A 5,930-nucleotide genomic window follows, 5' to 3' on the forward strand; every position below is an offset into this window, starting at 1 on the left:
TTCACAGGGGTCACATGTTATATAGCCTGCCTATCATATGTTTACATTATGACTCATGACAGTAGCAAACTTAGAGTTAGGAAGTAGCAATAGAATAATTTTATGGTCGGGGTTTACTACAACATGAGGAAGGTTAAAAAACACTGGATTAGAAGGATTAGGAGATGTGACCTTGTCAGAGGAAGTGTGTTATTGGAGGTGGGGTTTAAGGTTTCAAAAGGCAGCACCAGGCCCAGCACCTTACTCTCTCTGTGTTTGGATCAGGATGCAGCTACTATTACAGTGTCTGCCTGCATACTCCCATGCCCTCCACCAGGATAATTGTTTAATGCTGTAGCTGGTGATATAACTCTGGGAGAATGGGGCCTAAAAATAAGACACACTAAAATCTCATGCAATAACCAACTTTATTCAGAGTATCAGCCAATTTATACCCTGAGGGTAAAAAAAGAATCAGACGAGTAAAGACAAACCACACGTGGCAAAAACATGTTTTTCCATAGAGGCATATAAACAAATAACAAGATCCAGGTGTAATGAACAATCTAAAGTGAGCTCTTTCCTATCCGTGACACCTGCGAGGGGCATGAAAGCATATTTCAAGAACAATTCTGTGGTTTTGAAAAAAAACTGAGATCACAAGACTTTCATCTTGTTTTCCCAGAAGTTTTTCACAAGCACTCAGAATTCTCAGTTCAGGACTCCATTCCTGAACTGTGTTCTGAAGAGGAAAATGCACTAAAGCTCTGAAACTGTAGACAAGCCCTCAGTTAAAGAATTGCCTTGATCATGGTGTCTCTTCTTAGCAATAGAACAATGACTAAGTTAATGATTTAGCTTCCTCTTCTGTACAACCAGCATAAAAAAAAATTCTGGTATTGCTCTAAAGACTATGTATGTTCAGATGTGAGAATCAATTGGTGTGAAGCAAGCTCTCCCCCTACACACACACTCATATCCATGTCTAGATGTTAGCATCACCACAGGGTTCTATGGGTAGCTGGATGTTCTTGTCTCTGCACTAGAATGAAATAATTCAACACTAGAGTAGCTGTCCTGTTTCATGATTCAAACAGATTAGAAACCACCTTATATGAAGAAGAAGTATATGGCTTGGTTTTCCAATCAGAAAAGTTCTATAAACCCTTTATTTGTCAAAAAGAAAAGAAAAGAAATAAATATTACAAACAAAATTCAACATTTCCTTGTCCTACATCATACCTTGCATTGGGACCAAACAACTGTGGAATCCATATGTACTGTCCTTATGTTAGTTTGTTGAAATTCGAAATGTCCTCAAAGGGCTGGATATTTCTTTTTAGCCCTGACAATATCCAAATCTGCTTGTGAGCGGAACAATTTGCAGACCAGTACTCGAGAACAGTATCTGGAACGAAGAATACGTCAAATAGGTATATTTTGAGTGAGGAAAGACCAGAAATGATGATGGCGATGATGATGATCATGTATGTTATGGTGATGGGAGTGGTGGATGAAATGATGGTAGTGGTGGTGGACATGGTGGTGATAGGGATGCTATTTACTAACCTCTTCTGCATTCTTGCATACTGTGGCCTGTGTCTCACACAGATGATCACAGTTGATTTTCACAAGAGTCTCATGACCCTGTGATGACACCTGTCATACAAATGACAAAGTTTAAGTGTGATGAAACATGTCAGGGTTTAATTACACAATAACCATAACCAACAAACAGCAGAGCTAGCCTTAGAACAGGATGGTTGAGCACAGAGCTCACACTGGGAATGGTTCCCACATTGTGATCATTCCCTGAAAGGTGTAGACTGGACATGGTGACTGGTGTGTATAATTTTGTACAAGAGCCACATGTCAGCTCTAGGAGTGTGGAAAGGGGACTCCTGTGACAACACGTGACCTAGAAGCATGTTTCTCTGTCACAGGCATGCTTGGTGGGTGAGGTGGCTTCCTCTGGCGTCTTAGATACACGAACACGCTCACTTGGCTTCTGAGAACGGATTTTCAGTGGGCAGAGGATGCTGACATCGCCACCAGGGGAGCCATAGCTGCCCTCTGCCCTCACTGGTGACCACAGCACTGACAGGGCAACACTTGTTAAGTAAATGAGCACACCCCGCCCACAGTGCACTGAGAATGTGGCTGCTGCATTAATGACACAAATAACGGGTTCGTCCACACGAGTTCTAAAGGGGGAGAAAACCCAGTTCCTCCTTCTTGATGGTTTGAGAAATGACTAGAGACTTGGCATCAGAAAAGGATGAATGACTGCCCAGTGCTGACTCATGGCTCAGATGTGACTGCCACCAGCCAAGATGAACCGCGTGCGTCTGCACAGCGGCTGCCTCCTATTAAGGTGGTGCTTGCGGGGTTCTGACTACTCAAAGGCCTCTCCTACTTCTGCTTTGTGACCCAGACTCTTTTGGGGGGGTTCCAATCTACTAGTTGTCACCAGTACTCTGCGTACACCCCAAGCATAGGGTTTTCAGCTTCTCACTGCCCACCCCAGAGCTAACCCAAGCCCCTCTTTGTCTTCAGTCACCCTATTCTCCCTCATGAAGCTGTGCTCATCCATTCCAAAATGGGACAACCCGCTATTTCTCGTCTCTTCCCCCTTCCGAATGAAATCTTTTCTTTTTTCATATGTATTGCAGAATAGGTGTCCAGTGGGATTTTAGAGTAAAAATGACAAAGTCTTATCCCAGCAGACTTGGCTTGAACCAGACTTTTTTTTTTTTTTGCATTTGTTGTTAATGAGACAAGGTCTCCCTATGTAATCCTGACTGGCCTCGAACTTACATAGACCTACCTGGCTATGACAGATGCTGACTTTGAAATGCACTGCTATTCCCTGTCTCAACACAGACCTTTAAGAGCTCTTTCAGCCCTAAGCCGCTGTGACTAACCCTCCTTGAAGCCCCTGAAGGCTAACTTATACAACCAATATTTGACCACTGAGAGAAGAGCAGGTTGTACCCACATGGAAAAGACATTTAGATGTGGAGAGGACTGACCAAAAGCTCAAAACCTGAGGCGTCCTGCTTGGGGTGGTGGCCCGCTTCCCAAAATGTTTTCACCAGCATTTCTTTTTGTCTTGTTTTGTTTCAGTTGGTTGGTTTTTGTTTATAGAAAAATATTATGTTTGATGATAAATCCTTGCACATGCCAGCACTGAGACTGGCACAGAGCTGAAGAAGCAGGCATGGCTGGGTGACCTTACAGTGTCTAATGGTAAAGAAAACAAGGAGGGTAACCATCAGACAGAAGAGCCCATGGCCTCAGACAGGGCAAAGCCCAAAATGGCATAGAAAAGATGCTGTTTGTGAGACTAGCTCCTGGCATAGCTGATAATCAAGCCACCAAGCACCCACTGCAGTGCCAGCCCCTGATCTAGCCGCAGCAATTGAGGAGGCCCCAGCATCAACAAACTTAGCTGCCGTGGCAGTGCCCTGGAAGACAACACTAGTCTGGAATTCCATGACTGGAGAGTGGAGGGCTGCAGGGAGGCTCTTTGGATGAGGTCTCTGGTCTTCTCAGGAGGGAGGTAGACACAGGCCTGATCAGATCCCTGCTACAGGAGCAGATCAAGACTTCCTTGGTGCTTTGCATCTTTTCCATCTCCCTGCTCTGGCCCTTCTCACCTTTCTTTTCTCCAAGTCTTAGATGCTTAACGAGACCCCAGTTAACACCTCTTCAGGGGCAGATAACCCATTACATTCCTGTTTCAGAGCACCTGCTGGGTGTTGTCTGCAGCGTTATATGTTGCTCAGGGTTGACCTCACTTGGCTCCTAGTGTCTTGGACAATTTTCTGTTGCTGTAACTGAATGACACCACAGAATGCAATTGTCTTGCAGTCTTGAGGCTGAGAAATCTGAGGTGTTTGGTGAGGGTCTTCTTGCTGGTGAGAACTCTGTAGATTCTGAAATTGGAATGAGGCATCATACGCAAGAGATGGACACAAACTGGATTTTATAGCAATCCCAATCTTAGAGTAACTCATTTCCTCCCTTTTTTGCATTTAAAAAATTTTTGAATTATTATCATTTATTGCAATTTATTCTATTTATATCCTGGCTATGGCCCCCTCCCTCATCTCTTCCCAATCCCATCCTCCTCCCCCTATGCTCCTCCCCTAGTTCACTCATGGAGGAGATCCCTTCTATTGGACCCTATCCTATCAGGTCTCATCAGGACTGGATGCATTGTCTTCCTCTGTGGCCTGGCAAGGCTGCTTCCCCCCAGGGGGAGGTGATCAGAGAGCTAGCCACTGAGTTCATGAAAGAGAGAGTCCCTGCTCTCCTTACTAGGGAGCTCACTTGGAGACTGAGTCTATGGGTTACATCTGAGCTGTGGTTTTAGGTCCTCTCCATGCATGGTCTGTGGTTGGGGTGTCATTTTCTTAAGGACCCCCATGGCTCAGTTTTTATGGCTCTGTTGGTCTCCTTTTGGAGCTCCTGTCCCCTCCAGGTCTTTCTCCCCTTTCTTTCCTAAGATTCTCTGCTCTCTGCCCAAAGTTTGGCTATGAGTCTCAGCATCTGCTTCAATACCTTGATCAGTTGAATCTTTCAGAGGCCATCTGTGGTAGGCTTCTGTCCTGTTCCCTGTCTTCTCCTGCTTCTGATGTCTATCATGTTTGTTCTTCTGAACAGGGATTAAGCATCTTCCCTAGGGTCTTCGTTGTCGTTTAGGGTTCTTTAGGAGTACAGATTTTAGTATGTTTGTCCCATCTTATATGGCTAATACCAATTTATGGGTGAGTATATACCATGTGTGTCTTTCTGCTTCTTATGGGTTACCTCATTTACTCCTAAATCAACTAACTGATCATCCACAAACAGATGAACCCATACAATAAGAGAACACTCATTAATCGCCTTGAAATGCCACACTTGATGCTGGCTGTGAATATAACTCAGTGGTAGGCCCCTTGCCTGGTATGTATAATGCCTTGGTTTCACTCCCCAATACAATAAAAGAAATTACACCTGAACTTTGACTCCTCAGAAGAGATGCAAGCTCACGGTGAGCTTTAGTGGTAACCATAAAACTGTGTCATCTATTGATCCCCAAACACTCACACTCAGCCAAACATCAAACTCTTGAAGACAGGAACATGATGCTTGGGTACCATAGCTTTTCTCAGATGGCTAATTTGTTTTTATTTGCTCATTCATTCATTCATTCATTCATACATTCTCATATTTGGAAAGTAAAAGAAATGTCATTTCTAGAATATAAGAGAAAAACCATCTCTTTGTTTCCTTTCACAGCATGCCTCTGTTTCCTACCATCTGTGATAAATCACACAGCTTTGAAAATAAATCAATTAAATAGAAGTTGTGGAAGAAAAACCGCAACTTATTGCAAAGAAATTATTTTAGGACAAAGAATTTTACAAAGAAAATGGAAGTTCAAGTCTCTTCATCTCTTTGTTTCAGGAGAGTGGGATGAAGTCTATGACATCCCCAGATATAAAGAAAGCTGCTAGCAAGCAAAATGTGGTGTTTGAAGATAGCATTTAAATAAATACATGCCAACAGACCAAATCTTGATGCCTGGAGGAAAAAAAAGAAATGAGACTTAAGCACAAAAGGCAGTGATGATTTGCACCATGAAGATGAAACCAATATAACTACTATCACTCATCCAACCAATGATGGGTTACTGATAGTTTGTAATGAAGCAGAAAGTGAAGCTGGTACCAGTTTTTTTTTTTTTCTTGATTCTGGGTTCTCATTTAAAAAACAAACAAACAAACAAACAAAAAACTTCACTACTATCTTTAAACTTTCCCAAAATTAACAAATGCTTTTAGGCCTAGTCAGAGCTGAATGCAGAACTTCCTTCTCTACTATTCCCTGAATAATGGTGTGCTTCCAAAGTTAAGGCCAGTGGGAGGTGACGAAGGTTCCACCCTCATACTTATGTTTAA

General features: G+C 43.0%; 1 pseudogene; it reads right to left on the reverse strand.

The window, feature by feature from the left end:
* Positions 1–1,897: 1,897 nt before the first annotated feature.
* On the reverse strand, positions 1,898–3,606 carry LOC110555965 (ATP synthase F(0) complex subunit C1, mitochondrial-like; annotated as a pseudogene).
* Between the last annotated feature and the right edge of the window lie 2,324 nt (positions 3,607–5,930).

This window comes from Meriones unguiculatus, chromosome 18 (genome assembly GCF_030254825.1).
Source record: "Meriones unguiculatus strain TT.TT164.6M chromosome 18, Bangor_MerUng_6.1, whole genome shotgun sequence".
NCBI lineage: Eukaryota > Metazoa > Chordata > Mammalia > Rodentia > Muridae > Meriones > Meriones unguiculatus.